Source organism: Prionailurus bengalensis, chromosome B1 (assembly GCF_016509475.1).
Source record: "Prionailurus bengalensis isolate Pbe53 chromosome B1, Fcat_Pben_1.1_paternal_pri, whole genome shotgun sequence".
NCBI lineage: Eukaryota > Metazoa > Chordata > Mammalia > Carnivora > Felidae > Prionailurus > Prionailurus bengalensis.
Window position 1 is genome coordinate 86,343,580 of NC_057344.1, and position 12,535 is coordinate 86,356,114.

Genomic DNA, 12,535 nt, shown 5'->3' on the forward strand with positions numbered 1-12,535 from the left:
ATACCTCTAGTATATTTTCTAAATTTTATTTTGGTTTATAAAACTTGACCCAGATGACACTTGGAGGGAACAAAGTCAATTAGTTGAGTAAAATCCCTCTCTAAAGCTTTTTTTTTTTTTTGCTTTGCCTTAGTGAACCTCTGTCAACACTAGTAAACCAGTGGTTAATGTATAAAAATAGAGGCTTCCCCCTCACCTCCACAGTCTATGTAGCCTGACACCTCGTTTTCCCTTTTAAAGTGCTGGTCTAGCCGTGATTGCCAGCCATAGAATATTTCTGATTGATTTCAGGAGAATATTGGAACTTATTTACTATTAAAATCAAGGTAAAGACGGGTTATGTTGTAGGACCAGTTTTCTAAAGCTTCAAAGGTTGGATTATTTATTTGACAATAAGGAGCCTCTAACATTTTAAGTTTTCCCTGGGCCATGGTAAGTCCCAGTAAAACATTAATATTTGAACCTCGTTGGCACAACTAGAGGCAGACAAATATCCTGCTTCAGAGACCACTGTGCAAAATAAAACAAACAAAAGCTTTAAGAAGCCAAGAAATTGTGTCTGAGCTCATCATAGTTTATGTGGCCAAATGAAAATGACTTTGCCATTTGATGTTTCTCTCTACAGCATATCCTAGTGGCAGAATTTTCAGTAAAACAGCTCTTCTGTAAACTTAGAAAAACACAGGCTATATTAAAAGCTTAACGTTAAGTCTGTCCCTTAGTCTGGGTTCAGAGTTTTTAGCCCAAAAGATTTGCTTTGATACTGGAACGACATTTTCCCTAAAACCAACGTGTGTGTGTGTGTGTGTGTGTGTGTATTTTTAATGATCGTTAAAGCTCACCACATTGTTACCCATTCCTAAGGATGCTGTTGAGTTGCAAACTGAATGTTACTGTGATTCTTTAGCTGTAGGAACAAGGCATGAAGGACACCTTTTCCCTATCTGTTGGTGATTTTAAAATGAAAAATGAGAGTGAAAAGAACAGTTAATAACATAATCCATATGTTTCTCCATGAGAGAAAAAAAAGATTAAGGAGAAATATTAGATCTTCGCTGTGACCAGTCTTTACAGGGGAACAGATTCATTCTAATGGACCACCTCTTTCTAAAATTAGAAACGTGGGGAAAGAATTATATGCAACAAAATGCGAAAGATTAATGTGGAAGCAGGATGTCTCAAGATTTGGTACCCTTAAAATATTAATCTACATTAGGTACATTCATAGTTCCATGTAATCAATAAGGAAATAGAGAAACAAGGATACCAGTTTAACCAAAGGTTTCATTAATTTGTCTTTGGTTAATAACTATTTTTATAAGACATCATCTAGCTTGGATGGGTGGCTTTTTGTGTATGGTTTGGGGTAGTAACCTGTAATTTAGTATTACTTGTTACTCATTAGGAGAGGCACTCAGAGTCACATGGTAGGCGTCACAGTTTGGTTAGCTTTTAACCTCAGGAGACAAACTTGATTGTGATTGGAAGTCTGTTTTCAAGCCATGGTAATTATTAATTTGCTTCTCTGGAATAGCTAATAGTAGTTGACTAAATGGAGAGATTTAGGGATGTTTGACCATGGGACAGTGCCTGTCTGCAAATGCATAAATATTGTATTTCTAAAGTGTCTCTTCAGAGGGTACTATTGAAAAGGTCTATAATGACTGTATTTAGGCATACTCAATGAACAGTTTATACCCAGAATTAGATTGCGAAGTTTGAGAAAGGTGAGAGAAATGTATCATACGAACTTATCAAATTAGTTGAATTAAATTGATTTCTATCTCATAGAAGTCTGTAATGGCAGAATCTAGCCTCCTCTCACATCACCTGAAATGAAGAGACAAAGGGTTACAATTCCATCTCAAGCAAATGTACTAAAATTGTTGGTTGTAGTAACATCTTCTTTTTTTTTTAATTTTTTTTTCAACATTTTTATTTATTTTTGGGACAGAGAGAGACAGAGCATGAACGGGGGAGGGGCAGAGAGAGAGGGAGACACAGAATCGGAAACAGTCTCCAGGCTCTGAGCCATCAGCCCAGAGCCTGACGCGGGGCTCGAGCTCACGGACCGCGAGGTCTTGACCTGGCTGAAGTCGGACGCTTAACCGACTGCGCCACCCAGGCGCCCCTGTAGTAACATCTTCTAAAACGATTTCTGAAACATGTTATGTAGTGGAAAGCAAGGTAGGTTTTTCCACTGGGTAAGACTGGAGCCGAGGACAAGATCTTGAGATTGATCTTATCAGGGTGAATTTTGGAAACACCCTTATACCACACCTACCGTTTGCCTTGAATTCTGTGGGAAGTGCTGTCACAGGCTTGGAGTTTTAGAATGTACTGAAGCCACCTTTAACTGAAACTGGTGCTAACTACCACTCCTCTAGCTAACAAGCCTGCATTAATTTCCAAAGCCCTTGTCAAAAAATAATCTGGTTGGTTTAGACGACTACATTTAGAATGTAGGAGCCTGTGTCCCTCCCCTGCGTGCCATCAGAGAGTCTAGTCAGCCTGGATCACTTGATCAGAGATGGCTCTCGGGTGTGTTATTTTTGCAATTGGAGACAGTGAATTCTGCTCTCTTCCCCAGCTACAGCTTGTTCATTTCCAGCGGGCTGTAATATAAATATTGACCAGAGGAATGAATCGGGACTGTCCGAAATATTTTCAGTGTTCTATACTTCTATCTTATTAGAAACTCCTCTTTTTCACATTGGAATATAGATGCTTCACAACAATAGTCAAGGTTATGGTTCCACTACCAGATCCTCATATGTATTATTATTATTATTATTATTATTATTAATTCTTATATGGTACTCTGTACCAGACACCATAGTAGACATTTAATACATATCAATTCATTGAATCTTCAAAACAACCAATGAAGTAGGAGTATTTACAGATGAAGAAACGGAGGCATAGAAAGGCTAAGTGACTTGGCCAAGGTCATATGACTAGTAAATGGGAGAGCTGAGGTTTCAACTCAGGCAGTCTGGTTCCAGAGTCTGTGCTTCTATTATTTTTTTAAAAACCTAACACAGTTTTTTCTTTTCTCCACAGGACAAATCCTAAAATATTTTGTCGTATGGATTGTAGCTGATTATAACAGAGAAAATATTTTGTGAACAAATGTCTGGCTGTAGTGTCTGAGAAAGTGCCTGGTACGGATGTTATGGTTCTCATTTTGGAACATTCTAAAACATGAATTTAGTGTGTTATCTTATTTTTTATTTATTTATTAAAATAATTTTTTTAACATTTATTTATTTTTGAGAGACAGAGACAAAGCATGAGTAGGGGAGGAACAGAGAGAGAGGGAGACACAGAATCCAAAGCAGGCTCCAGGGTCCGAGCTGTCAGCACAGAGCCTGACGTGAGGCTCAAACTCATGAACCACAAGATCATGACCTGCGCTGAACTTGGACCCTTAACCAACTGAGCCGCCCAGGCGCCCCTAGCGTGTTATTTTAGGTGGTGATTTCTTTTGTGTATTTGTACATATTACTAGGTATGGTCATCCGTGAGAAGCCTTAAAAATATGTACATACAAACTACCATGAGAATTACTAGGTAAAATTCTTTTAATCTGAACTGTTGACCTCTGATATTGTCTGATGTACTTGGGAACCTGTTCTGCTTCTTTGATAATCTTAGGCTTTTGTAACTTTATTAAGGGTATAGCTATAATTTAGAAACTTCTAATTTGTATTTTAATGAAACCTGGGAAGGTGGCATCAGAGGAGACCAAATTCTCTATTCTCCACTTATGATTTTGATGTATTTGTGAATTTTTAAATTTTTTAATGTTTATTTTTGAGAGAGAGAAGAGAGAGACAGAGCACGAGTGGGGGAGGGGCAGAGAGAGAGGGAGACACAGAATCCAAGCAGGCTCCAGGCTCCAAGCTGTCAGCACAGAAACCGACTTTGGGGCTCTAACTCACGAACTGTGAGATCCTGACCTGAGCTGAAGTTGGACCTTTAACTGACTGAGCCACCCAGGCGCCCCTGTTTTATGAATTAAAAAAGAAAAAAAAGTTCTGTTTCACAAAGGATGTCTGATTTGAATATCTTGCTTTGTTACTGATGGATCATTTGAATATTTTTTTAAGGAAGTAAATATTCTCCAAACTTTTAAGTTCCGTATTTAGGATATACTTAAAAACATAAAATTGCATTCGATTTCATTTTATTTTCAGAATTAGATTTTTATGTAGTCAGCAATGTTAAGTAAAAGTGTAAATTTAGGAATTCTCTTTATTAGAAACACCTTTTAAAAGTCTTACTTGAGAAAGAATAATGACTGTTTAAGAAAATATGAGGGAAGTATTTAGATCAGTATAATTAGGAACCCCAAACATTTGCTTTGGGATTATAGTAAATAAGATATGATATAATGGCCTTCCCCATAATTAGGATTTTGCTTGTATTAAGACCCTCAAAATCACCACAGATCACATTAAGAATAAAAGAGGAGACAAATCTGCATTTTGAGAACAAAAAGGAGAACTTTTTTATTCTGCTAAGGAAGAGGAAAGATCGTCAAAGTCTGGCACGAGACAAGCTAGAGATCCTGCGCTGAGCTGGGGTGCCTCACTTACTAGTGAGGGTACACAGAGCTTATATCGCGGAAGGTGATTTCAGGAACTGGACTCTGTTGGTGGGTTAAGTGCCCTATGCTTTTTAAAAGTCTCATCTGGGAGGGGAGATGTAAATCCAAAGTGCTAATTCTTTGTCATCAGTGTCAGTCCTGTGACCCTTCCTTCCAAGATAAGTGATTGAATTTGGTTGGCTTCCTTAAAACCTGCTGTGGTTTCAGTTGACTGAAGCATGATTCACTTCCTGCCCTGTAGGGTATAAACCAGCTCTAATGGTTTAGTCTGGATGTGGCCAAAGCCTCAATGGTACAGGGAATGGCAACTTTTGAAGCAAGTGGGATTGGTGTCTGGGGTTAAAGTGGCCATTTCTAGTGTGACTTACATGACTTAGGAAGGAAGGAATTGAAGACGTTAAGGCGTCTAAAAGGCTCCATGTGACTTGTGTTTTCTTTTGCGTTTGTCAGCCTCCCTGTCCTTGTATTTAAGTAGAATAGACACCTTCTTGATTTCTAACGACTGGCAATTGTCCTGAACATGTAAGAGCAATGTTCTGTGTGTGAACGTCTTCCCCAAGAGACCACGTGAGCAACACTGAGGGCCAGTTATAAGGAAGGAATTCCATGAGTCTTAAAGTACAAAAAGACTGATTCTCTGGGGACCCTGGGTATAGGAGGGAGTTGTTTGGAACACATGAAAAAAGTAAAAATTCAGAATCTAGAGATACAGTCTGACTTGATGAATTTGATCCCAGATGTGCAGAATTTATGGTAACTGTAATATGGCTTTTAGCCTTTTTTTTTAGATTAAAAATAATTTTTTTAAGATTTTTTAAATGTTTATTTTTGAGAGAGAGAAAAAGAGACAGAATGTGAGCAGGAGAGGGGCAGAGAGAGGCAGAGACACAGAATGGGAAACAGGCTCCAAGGTCTGAGCTGTCAGCACAGAGCCCAACACAGGGCTCGAACTCATGAACCGCAAGATCATGACCTGAACTGAAGTCAGACGCTTAACCGACTGAGCCACCCATACACTCCTAGCCTTTTATGAAAGAGTATCTGTAAACAAATTAACAGAGTAAGTAAAACAAGAATAGGAGAGGATATTTAACCCATTAAATAAAATAAACTGCTTTTATTTTGAATTGTTTTTTTTGCATAAGGAAACAATAAAATAATTGCAAATAAAATCATCAAAGTGCAAAGATCTTGAAAGGGGATGTATTTTGCAAATATTTGTTGTCTACACAGTTGTATCTGTTTGGAAGTGATTCCTACTTTTAATTCCTACTTTTTATTAGTCTATGTCACCTTACCTTCAATTAGCGTGGATTAGTAGATATTTTCTGTATTTAAATTGACATCTGTATTTCTGGTGACTTTGTGTATTTGCTTGGGAAACCTATGTTAACCCCTAACTTTAAGAAGGCTGATTTTTGCATTATAAAAAATCTTGATTTCTTAAAGTCTCCACTATGATATTCATTTAATGGCAAGATTTCCCCATTCAAATATTTGGTTATTTGTATTCAGTTTTCCAGAAACATTTCGGTTGCGTAAATCGAGTGCCCTTTGTGCTCGTTAAGCATTAGTTTCCAGTTGCAAATCAAGGAATATATAGTACATGTGCAGGGCCATCAAGAAATGAACTAATGCAGCTGTTCTTAAGTCTTGCACTTGCTTCTCAACATCCCTGCAGAACTGGAGTCTGTCTGAAGAGACCCCTGGTGTTGGTCTCTTGTGCTCATGACTTGTGTTATGTGGACCCTTGTGGATTAACGTGCATGCCCAAGTAAAACATGGAAGCTACTTTGCATACTTTGTACTTGTTTATGAACTGTGTATTGAGGGCACTTCTTTTCTAGCCATAGTTTTATTTTAAACGTGAAAATTTAGAGTGAAAGCATTTGTGTTAATTAAGAGTGAACACTTGAGTTTCAGGAAGACAAAAAACTTGTACTTTAAGACTTAAAAATAAAATGTATTGTTATGGGCTATGAATAGCTCTAAAGTAGTGCTAACTCATGTGGAAATCTTTGCGGAATGAAATCTTTGGGTAGAAAGGTAAATGAACTGAAAACAAATTATTTTATATATCTATATAGGACAAATGTTTAACAAAATTTCAGCAGCATAATTAGTACATGGCAATGAAATGAGACATCATGACTCTTGTCCTGTGGAATGTTATGGCTCTATAAATTTGGGGGTTTTTTGTTTTTTGTTTGTAATGTTTATTTTTGAGACAGAGACAGAGCATGAACGGGGGAGGGGCAGAGAGAGAGGGAGACACAGAATCGGAAGCAGGACCCAGGCTCTGAGCCATCAGCCCAGAGCCCGACGCGGGGCTCAAACTCACGGACCGCGAGATCCTGACCTGAGCTGAAGTCGGACGCTCAACCGACTGAGCCACCCAGGCGCCCCTGGGGTTTTTTGTTTAAATAGGACAATTTGTTTATGAGTTGTATGAAGTAACAGTATATTTCCACTGGTAAAAATGTAGTGCAAAAAATGGAGACAATTGGAAAAATTGTTTTCACACAATTGGAAATTTTAACACTAACTGAATTATTTTATGATATTAAGGAATTATTATTAAATACATTTTAGATGTGGTATGGTATTATGGTTATGTTTTTGAAAAGAGGCAGTAACACTTAAAAGGTACATTCTGAAATACGTACAGATGTGATATGATGACTGGGGTTTCCTTTCCTCTGAAAGGAAAAGTGGGTATCTTAGTCCATTTGGACTGCTGTAACAAATTACCACAGACCGGGTGGCTTACAAACACACATTTATTACTCACAGTTCTGGGGGCTGGAAGTCTGAGACCAGAAAGCCCGCATGATTGAGGGAGGGTCCTCTTCTGGGTGATAGACTTCTTGTATCCTCATGTGGCACAAAAGGCTCAGGATCTGTCTGGAGGCTCTTTGATAAGGCACTAATCACATTCATCTTAAGCATCTCCCAAAGGTCCCACCCACTCATGCCATCACTTTTGGGGATTAGGACTTCACCATATGAATTTGGGGGGGGGGCACAAATATTTAGACCATAATATTGGGCGTGAACTATGGTGAATAGGAAAAGCCATGGGTGCAAGCTGGGTGATACAGATTCATTACATTGTTTTGACTATGTCTGTATGCTTGAAATTTTTGATAATAAAAAGTTTAAAAAAGGGAAAAATACACATCTATATATATAAAACTTGTACCATAGAATACATTGATATTTTGCCAAAGATAGTCAAGGAGGGTTTCAAGGGAAAGAGGTACCTAAAAATATCAGTGGTTTGATTGAGTGTAATTATATACAGCTATATAGAGCTACATGATTTTAAAACCGGATAATATTGTAGTTTTATTTTAATTAAGATAAGCATCTACTTAGGTGAAAGGAAGAAGAACACTTGCAGTTTGGCAGCAGTCGTTAATTCAACAATTTTTTAAAATTTTTTTAAAATGTTTTTATTTTTACTTTTGAGACAGAGAGAGACAGAGCATGAGCAGGGGAGGGGCAGAGAGAGGGGGAGACACAGAATCTGAAGCAGGCTCCAGGCTCTGAGCTGTCAGCACAGAGCCCGACGCGGGGCTCGAACTCACGGAGTGTGAGATCATGACCTGAGCTGAAGTCGACCGCTTAACCGACTGAGCCACCCAGGCGCCCCAACAAATATTTTTTCAAATCCCCTCTGTGCCAGGTACTATAGAGATTGCTGGAAATTCAAAGACCATGGGTATAGACTTTGTGCTAATGTAACTGGTGAGATTTCTACACGTCATTCCTCAGTGTAATGTGATAAGGGCTCTAATACACTTAACAAAAAACTGTTCGAGGAACACAGCGTTTGGAATGATTTAATTATATTTTTGTAGAGCCGGGGGAGGAGGTAAGGAGCAAATCAGGGAAGACCATGCAGGGAGCTGGCATCTGATCTGGGCCTTGAGGGATGAGTAGGGTTTTTCTAGGCAGGGAAGATAGGAAAGCCATTGCATGGATAGGAAGCAACCTGATCAATAGCACAAAGATGGGAAAAATGGGTTCAGCCAATGGTAGTAGGTTCAGTGAATGTGAAATACCAGGTCAAGTGGGGTAGATGCAGTGGAGGATGAGGCAGTTATAAGAACATGAAAGTCAGATCCAAAATGTGAGTAGTCCCCCCAGCCTGGAGACCTGTTAGCCTGAATTTCAAGTTGCATCTGTGACTTTAGATAGGGTTTGTCACTCTACTTTGACTTGAGGGGTTCTAAGTCTCCTAGCTGCATTGTGACTTCACTTGGGTAGTTGGACTGGCATTTGTATACAGATGGGGTTTGCTACCAAACAGCCAACAAGACTCTCCAGTCCTCTGCCAAACAGGCTGTTCCCATGCTTTTATGGGAGTTCTGGTTGCTTTCTGACTTTATGTTGAATGATAACTGGTGGCATTTGAAGCCCATCTTGTAGATATGTCCTCAGTACTATTTCCTGGAGTCTCTGATTTTTTCAGACCAGTGGAGGGCTGTCTGACTGTCCTCACTGACGAATTAGTCCCCTACTATTAGACCGTAGGATCCATGGCAAGAAGCTGGAATTGCTCCTGAGCAGAGGTGAATTTTTACCATGAAGCCAGTGAAGCTTGAGTTTCAGGTCTTCTTATGTGCACAGCCCTTTACAGAGTTTTGGGAGGGTCCCTAGAAATTTTCATACAGTCATGCTTTGTTTTATATTAGCAATTTTATTGTTAAACAATTAAGTATTATGGGCTTCAGGCTCCACAAAACCTGAAGCTGCTCTTGCTTCTGAGCATCTTGTAGAACATTCTTTGTTTAGTTTTCTTTTTTTCTTTCTGGAAAGGACAGATAACAATATTTTCTCCCTCACAGATCAGTTGTGGATTGCTAAGCAATTATATGTAAAATGGACCCAGAAACTATTTTCTGAGAAAGTGAGATGTGATAATTTGGTACTGACATGAGAGGGGAAGGTATCCTTGCCCACCTCCTTGTAGGTTCCCTGGGTAGGCTCTACTAGTCCTGCAAAGAATCTTTGCTAAGTTTGGCCCTGCCTAGGGCAGACTGGCTGGCATGCTATATATACATTGTCCTGCATTATTGCTTTGGAACTCTGATCTCTGTGTTCTCACTTTTCTCCTCCCTGACTGGAAGCAGCCCCATGGCTTTCATAGCCCAGTTGTGTGTGGCCAGTGCAAAGCCAGTTCTGATGTCACTGGAAATGAGCACATGACAAAGGTGATGCACTGGGCTACTTTTCCCAGATTTACCAGAAATGTTTCCATTCTATACTGAACAGACTGATACTTATTTTTGCTTCTTTTAATTTATTTGCATCATAGTCTTGGAAACCGACAAGGCAACATTTTATCTTTAAAAATGTGGAGCATGACTTGCGGAAAATGCTGTTCCTGAGGTGGGGTAGGGAAGTACAACGTGGGCCTGGAGCATCTTGTTGGGCCAGAAGGTAGGAGGAATGCTTAAAGAATTGTAAGGACTCAGGAGCCTATTTGATGGGCTCCCACTGGCCAAATTTGGAGCATTTGAGCATCAAAATAAATATGGTAATGGATTATAACCCATTTAGTAAAATAAGGATCCATAAATCTATACTGATACAGGAATTGAATACATAAATAAATGGGAGGTGGGAGAGAAGAGAAAAGTCTTACTTGGTAGGCCCACTAATAAATACAAAAGGAATGATGGAACTACAAAATCATCACTGTATGCTAAGAGTGGTATATGACAGTTTTATGAGAAATGGGATATTTACATAGCCTTGAAGTACCTCTCCACAAATTACTTATTAATTACAAAGACAATGTTAATGTTATATTAGGAAAACCCAGGGGATTTCACTTTAGCCATATAATCCTAGTTACTATTGCCAATATAGAGACAAACCAACATCGATGCCTCTTTTCAAAATTAAAAAAAATTATTTATTTATTTTGAGAGAAACAGAGACACTGGGGGAGGGGCAGAGAGAGAGAGAGGGAGAGAGCAGTCTCCACACTGCCAGTGCAGAGCCCAATGTGGGCATCAAACTTAGGAAACTGTTGAGACCATGACCTGAGCCAAAACCAAGAGTTGGATGCTTAACCGACTGAGCCACCCAGGCGCCCCAACATCAGTGCCTCTTGATATGATGTAGTGAGAACACAGACTTATTTCTGTGTTATTCTGAAATAGAATTCCCTGGATCTATCATGAGGAAACATGGGACAAACTGAGGGTCATTCTAGAAGGAATGTGTTCATAATCTTCAAAAAATGTCAAGATCAAGAAGACAAAGAATTGCTGAGGAGGGCAAGGTGAGGGCTGGGACTTAAGAAATGGACTAGTTAAAGGTGGAGAACAAATACTTCCTTCTTTGGGTTGATTGTGGAAACTTCTGGTTTCCTCAAGAGGAGGTTTCCAAACCAGTTTTCCGAGCCCTTCCAATGAAGTGGGGTAGTAGAGAAGATCCTTTTAAAGGAAGATTACAATAGACATTATAGAAGACTCTTACTAGTTGGATCTCCTACCACAGTGGGGGTGTAACAGATAGGAAATTCCTTTGCTGATAGCAATTTAAGTTTTCCAGCTCTGTTCTATCAAGACCTTTATGTTTATCTAGCCCTTGTTATCTAAATGATGTTTTTCAAATTCCACTGTAGGGGGAGGAAATGAAGTAGGATGACTAAATGAAATCCGCGAATGATCACATGGAAACATTTCATCAACGTGTTACGTGGTGGCAGAATTGATTGGAATGTCCTGGTCATGGTTGGGCCATTTTGACTAGAGATTCGTAAACATCCACATGTTTGCATCTTTATCTGTGGTGTCCTATAGAAAATAATGCAAACTATTGAATTTTTCCATTAGGAGCCTCCACCTCGGCTTCATCTCATTCCTTCTTTTTATGGCCTTCTCTGAGGACTGCAAATGAACAGTGAACCAAAAGGGTGGCCAAGAGAAAGATAAGAAGTCCTGTCCACCAACCACCAAAATAATTAAAGGGGCCACGTTAGAGAGACCTTTGGCTAATCAGGCTTTCCACGCTTGTTGTGTAATGTATATAATGCCATGTTTAATACACGCTGTAGGTAATGCTAGTTCATAACTATAATGTTTTGACAGCTGAGTAAATGTTTTATGGCGGTGGTTTTTAGGACGTAGCCTAAACAAAATGTTTCAGGCTCATTCTGACAGGTGTACAAATAAAATCTAAGAATTAATTTTTTATACTTAAAATTACATAACTTTTGTCCTTTCGTGGATTGGCGTTTATCCAACAGCATGAAATTGCTCATTTCCTCTTAATAGGAATATTTGATGTGAACCATGAAGCTAGATACCACTTCAGCTAGCCTTCTTGGTAGCCAATGAGTAGATGATGGGTATGGTTCTATTTATGTGAAAATGACTGAAGTTAAGAAAGGTGGAGCAGTCTTATAAGAGTTGAGTTGCCTAAACCTGAAGGGTTATCTTCTCTGCCCTTTGTTTGGTTTTTGCTGTTTATAGTTTGCTTTTCAAGTCCATATGACTTTTGGCTTTGCCTTTAAATTTAATTACTCTTTCCCCTGGGTACTTTTCCCCACAAGGTTTTCTACAGAGGTACTTGCTGGTCAAAGTACACTTCAATACTGTATGAATGGAACTTTTCTCAATGGCAGTGTTGTAACTACCACTAAGAATATGCAGTACCAAATCCAACACTAAGCCAGTCAAGCATCCGCTTTTATATTTGTGGTGTATAGGGGGGAGGCTGAAGAGTGCCGGGATCCATGACTGGAGAAGTGTCCACATGGAGGGCCTCTGCGTCTTCGTGATCTCCATCCCTGGGATCCGTGGTGCTGTTGAGTGTCGCCGTGACTACCGCGGACTGTAGGAAGGGGCTCGTGATGCCTGTGCATGGACTGCGGTGCTAATCATGAAACACCTTTAGAATAGG

General features: G+C 39.4%; 1 protein-coding gene across 2 annotated transcripts in view; it reads left to right on the forward strand.

The window, feature by feature from the left end:
* MAML3 (mastermind like transcriptional coactivator 3) overlaps window positions 1–12,535 on the forward strand; it is a 413,629-nt gene that overhangs the window by 31,762 nt on the left and 369,332 nt on the right. The gene's annotated exons all lie outside the window — the stretch shown is intronic.